The sequence below is a fragment of the Micromys minutus genome, assembly GCF_963924665.1.
Source record: "Micromys minutus genome assembly, chromosome: 32".
NCBI lineage: Eukaryota > Metazoa > Chordata > Mammalia > Rodentia > Muridae > Micromys > Micromys minutus.
Genome location: NC_137967.1, coordinates 14,484,253 through 14,499,466, shown reverse-complemented (window position 1 = coordinate 14,499,466; position 15,214 = coordinate 14,484,253). Strand labels below are relative to the sequence as shown.

General features: G+C 45.7%; 1 pseudogene across 1 annotated transcript; it reads right to left on the bottom strand.

The window, feature by feature from the left end:
- Positions 1–173: 173 nt before the first annotated feature.
- On the bottom strand, positions 174–15,157 carry LOC308413389 (eukaryotic translation initiation factor 3 subunit L-like; annotated as a pseudogene). Its single transcript has 2 exons — positions 15,046–15,157; positions 174–1,928 (listed from the first exon to the last, which is right to left on the bottom strand). The product of its transcript is annotated as a eukaryotic translation initiation factor 3 subunit L-like (transcript).
- Between the last annotated feature and the right edge of the window lie 57 nt (positions 15,158–15,214).

Genomic DNA, 15,214 nt, shown 5'->3' with positions numbered 1-15,214 from the left:
TTTTTTTTCCAGCTCCAACAAAGACTCTTGACTGAGAGCGCCTTCAAACATCCAGTCCTTGTCTGAACAACTTTCAGTTCAGCTGATGGCTGACTTAGGTAAGGCTTCTTGGTGACAGGAATACTTTCCATCTATAATATCAAAATAGGTTCTTGACTCGTGTAGAAGTATCTTCAGGGCCTCTGTCCCGTCTTCTTCAGTGTTCGGTTCAGCTCTTCAAACTTGTGGATCTGCTGGATAAAGAGAACCTCATAGCGTCTGACAACTTCGGTCTGCAATATGGGCCATGTCCTTATCAATATAGAAGTCCACGTCTGAGGCCAACTGGAATTCGCCATCTAGGGCAGAAATGTCACTGGTTCACACCAGGGTCTTCATCTTGTGTGTGAAGACTAGCGGTTGTGCGGAACTCCTGCTCCGTGAGGTCCAGGAAGCCGGCCAGCTTGGCCACAGGCATGGTGGTGTCCAGCTTGAAGAAACAGCAGATGGTGGAGAGCTGGGCCTGCGGCTGCACTTCATCAGAAAACACCTTCAGCTGCTGCAGGAAGGGCTCTTTGTGGTAGTTAGGATGTACATTGTCATAGTTAGGCACCACAGGCGACAGGAACTTAGGACAGGCATAGCTAAAGAGTTCTTCATAGACCTGGGGGGTCACCCTTCTGCATGACCGTCATCTCGTCCCGGCATTTGTCCCGAAGCTGGAGGTGTATGCTCTCGAGAGTCTTCATGGTGAGAGCAATGGCCAACAGAGCATGCATCTTCCCGTTCTGCTTGTCAATCATTTCGTACTTGTATGTGGTCCTCCGGAACATTCTCTTGGTCCTCTGGATGTTCAGGAGGATGTTGGCGAAGACTCGGCTGGCATCCTGGTATCGACGCATCATTAAATATGCAAAACCAACGTAATAGGAGGTGGTGTCCTGGCACTCAGGCACACGGGAATACAAGCTTTTCTTGTTCAGATTCATATTCTCCAGCACCTTGATAGCCTGGTAGTAATCCCCCAGGAGAGAATGCAGGCGCAGAAGCCCCAGCAGGCTGGAGCAGCCAAGCATTTGTAAGGAAGAGTGTGGTCCACATTCCCCAGCCACACTTTCAGGATCACCTCCGCTGGTGTAGACCTCCAGCTGCCGGTTGATGTTGGATTTGTCTACCAGAGAGTGCAGCACGTTGAGGACACTGTGCAAGTCCCAGATTTTAGGATTTGGTCTACGGAAGTCTATCTCTTCCTCTGACTTCTTGGCTCTCCTGCAGCGGTACTGACCGAAGGACTGGAGCTGGTGTATGACCTCATCGAGGATGTCCCAGAGCCACAGGTTGAGAAGTCCAAAGGGAGCAGGTCTATCAGCACTGAGGATGCAGTTGAAGATATTGCAGTGGTTGTAATAAGATTCAAACTTCTGTTTTAAGGAGGGCCCCCCACCGACTTGGGCGTAAATATGCCTGTGGTACAATTCTTTGTAAAAAATTAGGAGTACAGCATCGTTGCCAACTTGGGGTGCAATCGCTTCTGCCTCGGGCCACGGTGTATTCTTGAAGAACCTTCCAGTTAGCTTGGTCCAGCTGTTTTTATAAATGTCCTGGATCTCATACACTCTCTGGTCAATGACGTCACTAGAGACACGACTGGCCTGAAGCTCGTCCACTTTCTGGTCAATCAAATCCGAGACAGTCTTGTGGAAGTTCTGAGTGAAGCTTTTGGTTACTTCAGGAGTCACCTGATAAGTCTGCTGTTCGTACTGTCGTTCATAGGCAAGGTCCTGCTTCGGATCTCCTGTGTGCATGTCGTAGTCACCCGGGGTAGGCGTAGGGATCATAACCAGCCTCACACTCACGGTCATCTGCAGGATAAGACACGGCCACAGCCTCCAGAAACCCGTGGGAGAGCGAATCCTTGCATTCTGAAATGAGCTGCTTTGGTATGATGCCTGTCTTGGAGTAACAGAATTAATTTTAAACTTTGTATCAATATACAAATATTTATACCAAGGACAACCTTAAACTGGTCTCAATATATACATTCTGTACCAATGTAAGAAAATGTAACTTCAATTCTGCATCAAAATTTAAAGATTTCTGCCAATGTAAGATTATGGCTATAAAATGCTTTTTTATAAGAGTAAATTTAGTAATCCATCCCATATATCTAAATTTTTAAAATAATAGTCATTTATTTATTATATGTAAGTATACTGTAGCTGTCTTCAGACACCAGAAGAGGGCATCAGATCCCATTACAGATGGTTGTGAGCCACCATGTGGTTGCTGGGATTTGAACTCAGGACCTCTGGAAGAGCAGTCAATGCTCTTAACCATTGAGCCATCTCTCCAGCTCCCCTATTTTCTTATAATATTACTCTCTCTCTCCCTTTTTCTTTTCAATCCCCTTTCCTTTAACTAAGAAAAAAAAGGATAGAGGAGGAAAAAGCAAAGACAGACAGGTCTAAGCTCTCTATCTAGTTTCCCCCATGTCTAAAATTATGACCCTTTTAAAATTATCTCTTGAAATAACAACTACTCCAACCCAAGGTCTGGGATGATGAGTCTTCATACTTTCTTCTTGCAGAATAGGGGATGATGATTTTTTTTTTTTTTAAGGTGTGTGGAGGGGTAGGAAAATTGGAAAGATCTGCTAGACTTTAAAAAGTTAGCTTTTGCATTTGCTATCCAGTCTCTGAATGTTTAGGAAGTTTAAGGCTTGGCGGAAGTCCTGACTGGATCTCTCTGACGGCTGGATGAACCAAGACCGTCAAGAATCACCAGCTATTTCTGGAGCTGTTCTGGGAGTACGTTTCTGGAAACAGCTTCAGGAGGCAAGGAGCTAGAACCGCAGGTCACCTCAGCATTCCCCGAGGATGAGTCGTGTCAGAGCCATATCTTCGCGTTTCATCTTGTAATATATGGACCTTATAACCAAAATTTAATACTATAAAGATATTTGTATAGATTATGTAAGGTGCACTGATCAGTTAAGAATAAATTTTGTTCCCTGTTTGGGCAGGTGAAAGGCAACTGTCTTTTTTAGGAGTTAGTTTGATCAATAACCAGTTGCAATAATTCTTCATTCATGCCGTGTGAAGGGATGACTTGATGATTCTTAAGAATTTTGTAACCAACAAGATTTCTTGGCTAATTCTATTGAGGTTTTGGCTAGAGACATTCTTGTATCTAAGCCGGTTACAGGGATGTTCCCAAGTGGAGGGATCCGTATGTCATGTTATCTACCTTGTTTGGCTTTCCCGAATATTTCTTTCCTGTTTGTAGCCAAGATCTTTAGAGGGTCTTCCCCTGTCATGTCTGGTCCAAAGCACTCTGGAAGGGGTCCAAAGCCCACTGCAGCCTCTCTGTCCCCTGTTGTTTCTGTTTGCTTTTTGGCCTAGTCTCATGTTCTTTATTTATATAACCCCAGCTTGGGGCCTCAGGGACTTGGTGATAAATGTTTATTATTCTGAACACTCTGCACTCTGTGTGTGTGTGTGTGTGTATGTGTGTGTGCATGTTTGTGTATGTAAGTGTGCATGCATGTGTGCATGTATGTATGTGTGTGCATGTGTATGTGTGTGCATGTGTATATGAGTGTGCATGTGGGTGTATGTGTGTGAATGTTTGTGCATGTGTGTGCATGTGTGTATGTGTGTGCATACTTGTGTGTGTGCATGTGTGTGTTTGTGTGTGCATGTGTGTATGTGTGTGTGCATGTTTGTGTATGTGTGTGTGCATGTGTGTGTATGTGCGTATACATGTGTCAACATCAGGTGGTTCCCCAGTTACTTCTTTATCTTATTTTTTTAAAAATATTTCGAAGCATTTTATGTATTTATCTTTGCACGAGTGGGTGTTTTTCCTGTATATGTGTCTATGCACCACTGGTGATTCTCAAACCCTGGGACAAATGGCTGAGGAGCCTTGTGGTGTCCTGAATAAACATGCCCCCCATGGGCCCATAAGGACTTGTGGTAATAGGAGGTATGGCCTTGTTTGGAGGAAGCACCTCACTAGAGGATGGGCTTTGAGATCTCAGGTGCTCAGCCGGGCCTAGTGACTCACATTCCTTTGGGATTCAGATGTAAAACATTCGAATCTCTCTGCCCTTTTGGGGCACCCAGCATGTGGGCATCTCCCTGCTACTCTTCCCTTCCGGCTCTACCCCAAGGGCAGCTCCTCTTGGGCTTCTCCAGTTGTTTTCTCCTCTACCTGCTCCGACCTCTTGTCTCTTCCCTTCTCCGGGGTGTCACTACAGAGCTCCCGGCTTTGTCTGCTTTTACTACAGAACCCACATCGGTGGACCAGGAAGCTTCTCTCCGGACTGTGCGCATCACATGGAAAAAGATGCATCTCCTCTGTGGTTTGGGACATTTCTCTTTGACAAGTCCCCCAGTCGGCTTGGGGACACCCCAGATTGAAATTCTTGCTAGTCTAACACCCATTCTGCTTCCTCAAAGCCTTTCGTGGCTTCTTCCTGGAATTTCCTCACACAGCTTCTCCTCCCCACCCCCAACCGCCCCCGTCTCCACTCCACCCCCACCCCCACCCCCAGGAGTAAGTTCCACAGCTTCTCCACACACTCCTGGGCCTGTGACCCCTCCCTGGCTCAGAACCACCTGCTGTGTCTTTCCTTGTGCTCTCCTAGGCTCATCCACGTGAGTTTCCTTGCCTTGCCCCTAGGAGGGGCCAACCAAGTCCCTCAGCTCCCCTAAGTCCTTTAGGGCCTTTGTGATCTTCCTTCCGGTCTCTCAGCTCCCTCCTGGAAGTCCTGGCAGCTTCTCTATGTCCTCGTGTCTTCTACAATATTGGAACCTCCCCCGGGCGGAATTCCTCCTTACACCTTCCTCCTTGTCTTTTATGGTTACCCCGTTCTCTGTCTCTCAGCTGCCGAGCTTCTGAAGTGGAAACTCCTAAATTCTTTGCAAAGTTAGTTATATCAAATGACGTTTTGCTGGGGCACACAGGTGAAAGGATGTCCTTCTAAAGCGAACCCGTGAAAGGCTGTTTTCCTTGAAGCAGACACAGGAGAAAGGATGTTTTGCTCTAAGGGACACGTGACAGGAAGTATGATGAGAGAGTTTTAACAGGACCCCACAGACGGTGGGACAAGAGCTCTGAGCCTTGGTTTGCTTTGTCCTACCTCGCCAGTCTTCGCTAAAGAGAGATATGTGTTGGTTCACCTTACATCGCATTTTTGAACTCAACTCGTAATAACGCCACCATTGAGAGAAACTCCTACAGCAGCTTGCTGCAAAAAGATGGAGCTCGCCCCCAAAAGAGCTACTGCTGAATAGATCCACTTCCCCCACTCCCTAATAACTTTTCTCTTCCACTGCCTCTGCTGGGTGGTGGGCTAGAAGAGAGGTTGAACATTTATTAAAAGTAGGTTGCAAAAATATTGTGCCTACAAACCTTCCCTATGTTGGAGTTCTTTGCAGCCCTCCCTTCTTTTTTCCTTAGTCTCAGTTCCTCTCTGGTGAAAGGACAACATAAACCCCGCTAAGCTCCGTTTAAGGACCAGGCCTGCTTTTGAAAAGAAGGCCATAAGGCACCAGCTCCAGGAACAGACCATAACATCCAGAAACAAGGTCATAAAACTCTGTCCCAAAGAACATCCTGGATAACTACAAGATGGAAAAATATCTTATCCTAGGATGGGTCACCTGTGCTGGGTGGTCCTATCTCATTCCGTAGTTAAGCGTTCATGGCATAGAAATGCAGACCACTAACCACCCAGCACAAGCCGATCAGAAGCTGACCCCTGTGACCTCCCCAGCACCCACCAATGGAATTCTAGACTACCTAACCCACTCTCTAAATATATAAGAACTAACATAGTAGCCAATCAAAATTATACTAATATTACTGCTTTGGCCCCTGCCAAACACACTAGAGATTCCCTAATCCTTCTAGAGAGTTCCCGTGGTTCCCTAGAAGAAGGCTTGCACGCCTTTGTCTGGGGTCACCATTTTGGAAAATGGTTGACCCCCACATGCTGGCTGTTTCTGCAGAACAAATGCTCCCTGTCTTCACAAACTATCTGGGTCTGGGGTCTTCCTTCAGTGATTTTCGGGCAGTTACACTGGGACTCAGATTTTCCTAAAGCCTCACTGTCTTACGGTACTGGCTTGGCCTCCATAGCTGATGGCCAACGGCGGCACACTCAAGGTCCGTGTTTTCACAGATCCTACCAACTTCTGCCACTGCACAAGCAGAGGATCCCGCAGTCTCTTCCTACTCTTAAATCTTTGATCTCTATGATTTCTCTGTGCTCTGCTCTCGAGAAATCGTCTATTGGGTAAGTATAGTCTTTACCTTGGGGTTTGTAACTTCACTGGGTGTGGTTAAAGGGTCTATAAAATCTGTATCGAAATTTGGCTCAAAACATAAAACAAAAGGCGTATTGTTACAACCTATGCATGGCTGATTTTAATTTGCTATAACGTGCTATATATGTGATTCAACCCTGGCTTGGTGTATACTGTAGACGTAACTTTAACTCTACTCTTGTTTGAAAATTTGATCTATTAGGGAAACATGTTTTAAACAGCAACCATCTGGATCTCCTCCATCCTGGTGACATCCCTGTCAAGATGGAGGCAACCACGTGACTGGCAGCCATCTTTACTGAGGTGAAAGAGTACTTGTCGTGAGACTTCACTATCTTGAGATGACCACGTTAAAGTATTGTTATGGGGACAAGGATTCTGCCCCACTCTAGCCCAAAGAGCTCCCAAATAGAAGACTCAGAAACCTGGTGTTTTATCTGCAAGCTGTTGGCACAGAACGGGCAGGTTCTGAGCGTTTCTAACCTACATCCAAGCCATAAGCCCCGTGTTACTTGTTTGAGTCTCCCCTGCTCCATGCGAGTCCTCAGGGTGAGCTGCGCTTGGCCACGTGCTCATGGTACATCCTGTCTCATGGCGACCCTCTTCTCTCCCTCCCTCCCTCCCCCACTCCCTCTCAAAGATTTGTTTATTTATTTTTATATGAGTGCACGGTTGCTGTCTTCAGACACACCAGAAGAGGGCATCAGATCCCATTACAGATGGTTGTGAGCCACCATGTGGTTGCTGGGATTTGGACTCAGGACCTCCCTGCTCCTCATGGTCTCTACCTAAGACCCTCTACTCCAGCTCAAGTCACAGGCTCAAGTCTTTTATTACCCAATCAGAGGTCATCAGGAAGCATTCTCTACAGAGCATTGATCAATACAATGCCCATGTCCCAAGCGCTACCCGATCTTTGGGCATAGCATCTGAATGTACAGTGCACAGAACCACCGAAACATGACCATGTGGCACACTGGTATGGATTTTTGTAAGATGATAAAAATTAAGGTTACAAAAGTCTTCTCAGATTAACAAAAGCCGATTTGAGAACTATGTCTAACTACTTATGTCTTTGCTAACTGTTCAACACCAGGCTTCTAGAAAATTTAGGTAAGTAACGGCCTATGTTTGATAATTAAGATTTATAAATTTCTAAGATTCACAGTAATATTTTTCTAGCACCTTTGTCTTTGTTTGCTTCGTTAAGCTTTACATAGTTGGATAAACTACGTTATTTTAAAAATTGTGATATTCCGTGATGATACGCTATGATTAATGGTTTCATTTTGATACGAACGCGTTTCAACTCAAAGACTGTTACATTTTAAGATGAAACAAAACCAGGATAAAATGTAAAGTTCTGATCTTATAAAAAGGCTACTAACTACTAACTTACTGTAAACTGTTAAGGATAATTATAACATGCAAGCTAATAAATGATCAAATTCTTTAATGTATTTAGAACCATACATGTAGCCATGTAATCAATTAGTGACAAGAATAAGCTTTATTTAGCCTCCTGTGTATGTTTTCAAAGCGAAGCCTAAAACAAGTAATTAGCAAACGTTGTTTTGTTTAGATATATGTAACAGATAAGGCTCTCAAAACTTTTCAGAGATCGATGGAATACGGCATTTAAGTTGATTCATGGAAGGGAGGAGCAGGCAAAGACAGAAAAGGCAGACATGTCCGCCAGCTCCTGGAAGCCCTCCTAGTCTTCTCCAAAGAAGATGCTGGGGCACAGACACTTAGAACTCGCAGGCCATTGGGGGAAAACCTGCTCTTCACCTTGCCCACTCCCAGGACCCTGTCCAAACTGTGGACAAAGACACTGGGGGTTGATTACCCACTTCCCTAGACAAGTAGGCTGATCCCCCAAGTTTCTCCTCCACAGGAATGTCGGCTGGATCTTCTGAGCCTCGAAGCTGAAGACTGACCCTGTCCTGGGACCTCGGCCCACAGCGAAATCAAAATGACCACAAAGTGGCCTAGGGTGATGACCCAGGCAGCCAGCAAGTCTCTATCACTTCCTCAGTCCCAGAAGGTCCTGCAGTGCCCGGACAGCAAGTCAAACAGCCTACTCTTTTCAGACTAGGCCAGCATCCCAGCTCTTTGGGGTCCCAACAATGCCCCATTGTCAGCTGGAAGTAGTCATAGAGAAGTTGAAATCATGTATTGAGAATCAACAAAAGGCTAAGTCCCAAAGCCTGAGAGTAAAGCCTCAGGTTCGGAGTTAACAGATCAAAGCAGATCAGAGAGATCCAGGCTCTCCTATCCCTCAGTCCCTACTGTTGCAGGGTATGGTTGGCACATCCCATCCTGCCCCCTACCCTAAACTTCTCCAGCCCAGGGGCTAAACTTCCCTTGCCTATATTATTCTGCCATTTTGGTTACCACCCATCTCTCTCCATCCCTCCCTCCCCCTCCAGGCCTCCAAGGTGCTGCATCTGGTTCCCCTGTCATCCCTCTCCCCAACCCCCCACACGGCTGGCTCAGGGTCATAACTACTTTGTACTCAGATGTGTCTGACTCTGACTATGTTCTCTCTTTTATGTAAACAAACCTTCTCAACACCATACCTAGGAGCAATCAGTCCTTCCCTTCCCTTCCCTTCTTTTCCTTTCCGGTCCCTTTCTTTCTTTCTTTCTTTCTTTCTTTCTTTCTTTCTTTCTTTCTTTCTCCGTTCAATAACATGTGCATGCCTGGTGCCTTCAGAGGTCAGAAGAAGGCATCCCCTAGAGCTGGAGCTACGAGCCATTATGAGCCACTATATGGGTTCTGGGGACTGAACCCATGTCCTCTGAAAAAGTAGCCAGTGCTCTTAACTGCTGAGCCATCTCTCCGTCCCCTTCACTTTATTTTTTTAGGCAGGATCTTTCACTGAGCCGGGAGCTCACTGTTTTGGGTAGACTGGTTGGCCAGTGAGCCCGTGGGTTCTCTGTCTCTGTCTCTCTAGTGCTGGGGCTACGGGGCACACGTGATGCACCCAGCTTTTTGCACTGACACCGGGGATCTGAACTCAGAACCTAAGACTGCCGCAGTCCACGTCTCCCTGATCTTTACAGAGCTGCCTCCCTCTCTTCCTTCATCTCAGGCCTGCCTTTGCACTGCTTCCCCTGCTGCTGTTCACAGGCACCACCCACGTTTCTTATTTATTTTCTTTTATTTTTGAGTCAGAGTTTCATATAGCCCAGGCTGGCCTTTGCAGCTGAGGCTAGCCTCAAACTCTTGATCCTTTGGCCTGCAGCTCCCAAGCACTGGGCTTACTGTATTGCACTACCACACCCAGCTAAGACATGCAAATTTAATTAAACTTACATTCTCATAAAGCTCTTCCCCAGAGAGTAAAGTCCAGAGAAATCTACCACAGTGAGAGGCTTTTATTCTTTAGACAAAAAAAAAAAAAAAAAAAAAAAGGTAAATCTTAGAGCAGAGAAAAAACAGAGGGTTACGTAGAGAGAATTTAGCAGATCCCTGATGCCTGGTTCTGAGTTGATTAAAAAAATTGTCTCTGGTAAAGGAGGATTTATGTTCTGCCTTGAGGCAGACAGATGACAAGGACAAGTCCCTCTGCATTTTAACCTTCCTCAGCTCCACCAGCCTCAGTGTTTAAGGGAGAAATATTACTGTTTCCTTAGGAGCCGGTGAAGTAATCGGAAATGAACAGTCACAGGAAATTGCTGCCACCAAGGCTGGAGGAACAAAGAGAAGACTCGTCACAAGAGGCCAGAGAGGAAGTCACCCAATAGAAGCTCACACACACACACACACACACATACACACACATACACACACATACACACACATACACACATACACACACATACACACACACATATATACACACACATACACACACACATATACACACACATACACACGCATACACACACACACATACGCACACATACACACACACATATACACACACATACACACATACACACACATACACACACATACACACACACACACACACACACACACACGATCACTATGACCACCCACATCCTCATTCCCCTGTGCATCCCAGCTGAGGGATACACTGTAGCCTGAGATGCAGGAGGATGCTGAAGAGCAGGTCTCAGGAGGCCCAGGACCATTCCCTTTTGAACTAGAGGTCTGATCACATCTGCTCTCCCAAATCAAGTTCTCGATTTACACCCTCTGTCAGCTCCCTTTAGGGTTAAGTCGGGTTTGCAATTCCAGCCTACGGTTACCTATGGCAACTGCAATTTATCCCCCAAAGTAGCATCTTGATACCTCCTTTTATTTTCCTCTAATTTAAGAGAAGGTTTTATTTTGTCTTTAAAAAGGTCTTATTTTTATTTTATGTATCTGAGTATTTTTGCCTGTTATTTTTGGATTGTGAGCCAACGTGTGGTTCTGGGAAGCAAACCCTGGGCCTCTGAAAGAGCAGTAAGTTCTCTTAACCACTGAGTTGGTTAATTCATTGATTCACTGATTGATTGAGACAGTATAGCATGTAACCCAGGCTGGCCACAAACTTGATATGCAGCCAAGTGTGATGGTTTGTATGTGCTCAGTCTAGGGAGTGGCACTATTTGGAGGTGTGGCTTCATTGGAGTAGGTGTGTCACCGTGGGTGTGGGCCATAAGACCCTCATCCTAGCTGCCTGGAAGCCAGTATTCTGCTAGCAGCCTTCAGATGAAAATATAGAACTCTCAGATCCTCCTGAACCATGCCTGGTCTACCTTGATGATAATGGACTGAACCTCCGAACCTGTAAGCCATCCCTAATTAAATGTTGTCCTTATAAGAGTTGCCTTGGTCACGGTGTCTGTTCACAGCGGTAAACCCTAAGACACCAAGCATGATAAATGACAGAATTCTGATCCTCCTTCATCTAGCTCTAAGAGTCCAGGAATGACAAACATGTAGCACCACATTCTTCCCACCTGCTGTTACCACTCCAAGACTCAAGAGTTCTCACTCTATTCTTGCTTTGGTGTCAAATGCCAGCACTGGGCTGAGCTTCAGAGCGGCTTGCTCACATGACTGATACAAGTGGCTAGCTGTTGCTTGAGAGCTCTGTTGACCAGAGCCACTACACACGGCCACTCCAGCATGAAGAGCCTGCATGGCAGCTGGCTTCCCCAAGTGGATGTCCCCAATCCAAGCGGAGGTGCTTGTGGCCTTTTCAGATGTAGCCTTGGACTCACATGCTGTCAGTCAGCTTCTCTCTGATGGACAGCTATGAGCTCACCCAGGCTGAAGCTTTATAAGATTTTTCAGTGAGAGGAGTGTATGGCCACATCCTGCGCTGAAAACGATGTCATTGTACATGTACCAGTTCTCATCCCGGGCTCTGCTGCTAGGACTTGAGGCAATTCTTTGGCCTCTGCCTCCCAAGTCCTGGAGTTTACAAGTGTGAGCCATAAGACTTATTCAAAAAAGATATTTATTGAGCTGCTGGGATGAATTATTTTCTCTGTTGATACTACACGTTCTCTTTCGATGATCGTTTCCATTCTAGTAGTTTCTATTTTAGAAAATTATGCTGGGTATCAAATCCAGGGTCTTATAATAAGCAAGCACTCTCCCCAGAGTCATAACCAGCCCTTCACTGGGGGCTCTACCAATAAGCCACGCCCCCAACCCACTGAGCCACGCCCCCAACCCCACTTAGCCACGCCCCCAGCCCCTCACTGGGGGATTCTACCCAGGGGCTCTACCACTTAGCCACGCCCTCAGCCCCTCACTGGGGGATTCTAGGCAGGGGCTCTCCCACTGAGCCACGCCCCCAGCCCCTCACTGGGGGATTCTAGGCAGGTGCTCTACCACTGAGCCACGCCCCCAGTCCCTCACTGGGGGATTCTAGGCAGGGGCTCTCCCACTGAGCCACGCCCCCAGCCCTTCACTGGCGGATTCTAGGCAGGGGCTCTACCACTGAGCCACGCCCCCAGCCCTTCACTGGCGGATTCTAGGCAGGGGCTCTCCCACTGAGCCACGCCCCCAGCTCCTCACTGGGGGATTCTAGGCAGGGGCTCTACCACTGAGCCACGCCCCCAAACCCATTCTCAGAGCTTTGATGAATGTTTACTAATTATGTAACTATAGTCCCCAGCTCTGTTCTCATTCTATTATGCCTTCCTACAATATGTAACTTGTCTTCACTGACATATTTTTGCGTGTGCCTTCTATTTTCAATTTTAAAATGTTACTTTATTTATTTATTTATTTATTTATTTATTTATTTATTGTGATGAGTGTCTTGCCTGCATGTGTGTCTATACACCACATCTGTGCATGGTGCCCATGGAGGCCAGGGAAGAGCTTCAGATCTCTTGCAATTGTAGTTGCAGGCTATGAATGAATGAATATATATATATATATATATATATATATATATATATATATATATATACATACACATAGGCTGGGAACTGAATCTGGGTTCTCTGCAATTATTTTTTCTCTCCAATATTTTTAACTGAGGAGCCATCTCTCGAGTGCTCCATACATCTTCCACTTTAAGGCTACTTATTTTTAAAACCCAGTTGAAGGGCTGGGCAGAGTTCAGTTGGCCATGTGTTTGCTTCCTCAGACCAGAACCTAGGGTTCCATGCATCCTAGGCTACTACTGAGCCACACCTCCAGGCCCCAAATTCTTGAAACACAGTTGTGGTAGTTTGAATAGGTTGACTATGTTTGGCCATAGGGAGTGGCACTATTAGGAGGTGTGGCCTTATTGGAGGAGGGGCGTGGCCTTGGTGGAGGGGCGTGGCCTTGGTGGAGGGGCGTGGCCTTGGTGGAGGAAGTGTGTCGCTGTGAAGGTGAGCTTTGAGGTCTCCTATGCTCAGGCTCTGTCAAGGTGGAATCAGAGCCTCCTCTTGGCTGCCTCTGGATCAAGATGTAGAACTCTCAGCTGTTCAGCACCATGCCTGTCGGCAGCCACCAAGCTTGCCACCATGATGCTAATGGACTGAACCTCAAATTGTAAGCCAGCTCCAATGAAATGTTGTTTTTTAAGAGAGTTGCCTTGGTCATGGTGTCTCTTCACAGCAATTAAACCCTAACTAAGACAACAGGAGAGTAAACAAAAAAAACATGGCTACTGTTTTTTTAATATTTAAATTTTGGAGCAGATGACTCGGTCTATTGAGTCATCTTACTGGCTCATGGATGCTTTTAAAGCATTGGTTTTTGAGTGTTTCAGAATGTTTCAAAGGCCACCTGACACAGGGTAAGTAAACTGTTTCATCTTTCTCTGTGGACTTTACAGAAGAAAGGGAAGACTGCCTTTTAATTTTATGTGTATATGAATATGCTGTGGCTGTCTTCAGACACACCAGAAGAGGGCATCAGATCCCATTACAGATGGTTGTGAGCCACCATGTGGTTGCTGGGAATTGAACTCAGGACCTCTGGAAGAGCAGCCGGTGCTCTTAACCACTGAGCCATCTCTCCAGCTTCAAGACTGTCTTTCTTAACATGAATATGATCATCACCCAGATCAAGGCTAAGGTGCTATAGCTCTTTGTCTATTTGCTGTTTTTCCCATTCCTTCATCTATCCATCCATTTATCTCTTCTTCTATCCATCCATCCATTCATCCATCCATCCATCCATCCATCCATCCATTCATCTATCCATCCATTCATCCATCCACTCATCTATTCATTCATCCTTTCACTACCAGCCACTCCAGCTGTCAGTGCCACACAAGTGCTGAGACAGCCTCTAGAGCAAATACAACTACAGGTGTGCGCTATTGTGTCTAGCTGAGTGTCCTGGTTTTACTGAGGAAGATTGCTCGAGACCAGGAGTTTGAGATCAGCATAAGCGATACACCAAGACTTTATTGAGGGCCTGGAGAGATGGTTAATTGGGTAAGAGCACTATTTACTTTTGGAGAGGACTAGGATTCAGCTCCTGGCACCCATATGGCTGCTCACAACGATCTAATTCTAGTTCCAGGGTATCTGATGCCCTCTGCTGGCCTTTATGGACACTGCACACATAGGGTGTACAGACAGACAGACATACAAGCAGGCAAACACTCATACACATACCATAAACTCAGATAAATTTAGAAACCAGAAAGATCTCATCCAAAACAAGATGGATCTCCTACAGGCTAAAGTGCAGTTTTAGCGTCAGAATAGCCATTCTTGATAATATGGCACAGAAGAGAATGCACTGTCACGCCAGTTGGATTTATGTCTCAGCCATTTGGGAGAACGGTATCAATTTGGAGCTTCATTTTAACATGATAAATGAAAATAAATTCCAGATGGACTTGGGTAAAATGTGGGTAGAATATTGCACAATAAAAGCACTGAAGAGGAAATAAATATTTAATAACCTCTGAGTAACAGTTCCTGTACTTCAAAGCTAGAGAATGAATCGCTAAGGAGACGATGGATGTGTTGAACTGTCTGAAGAGTTGACTCTTCCAAATGTCTAAACAGGACACACTTAACAATATAAAGTCAATAAATAATAGGAAAACAAGATAGGGAAAAAAATAATTAACACCCTAAGTGTAATGAAGATGTTAATAAATTGATGTGAAATTCATTTTTAAAAAACCCACTAACCCAAAATAAAAACGGGCAAATGTAGGAGATCACAAAAGAAATTTAAATAATTCTCCTGTGTACAGGTATTCCAAATAGTGATTGCGGTGGTGGCACATAGACTGGGTGTTCTCAACCTGTGGGTCGTGACCCCCTTAGGGGGTTCAAGTTTTCGCAGGGGTCACCTATGAGGTATCCTGATTGCCGGATATTCACATAACGATTCGTAACAGAATCAACTCGACTGTTACGAAGTAGCAACGGAATCCTTTTATGGTGTGAAGGGAGGAGGGTCATCGCAACATGAAGAACCGTGTTAAAGGGTCATGGCATTAGGAAGGCTGAGAACCGCAG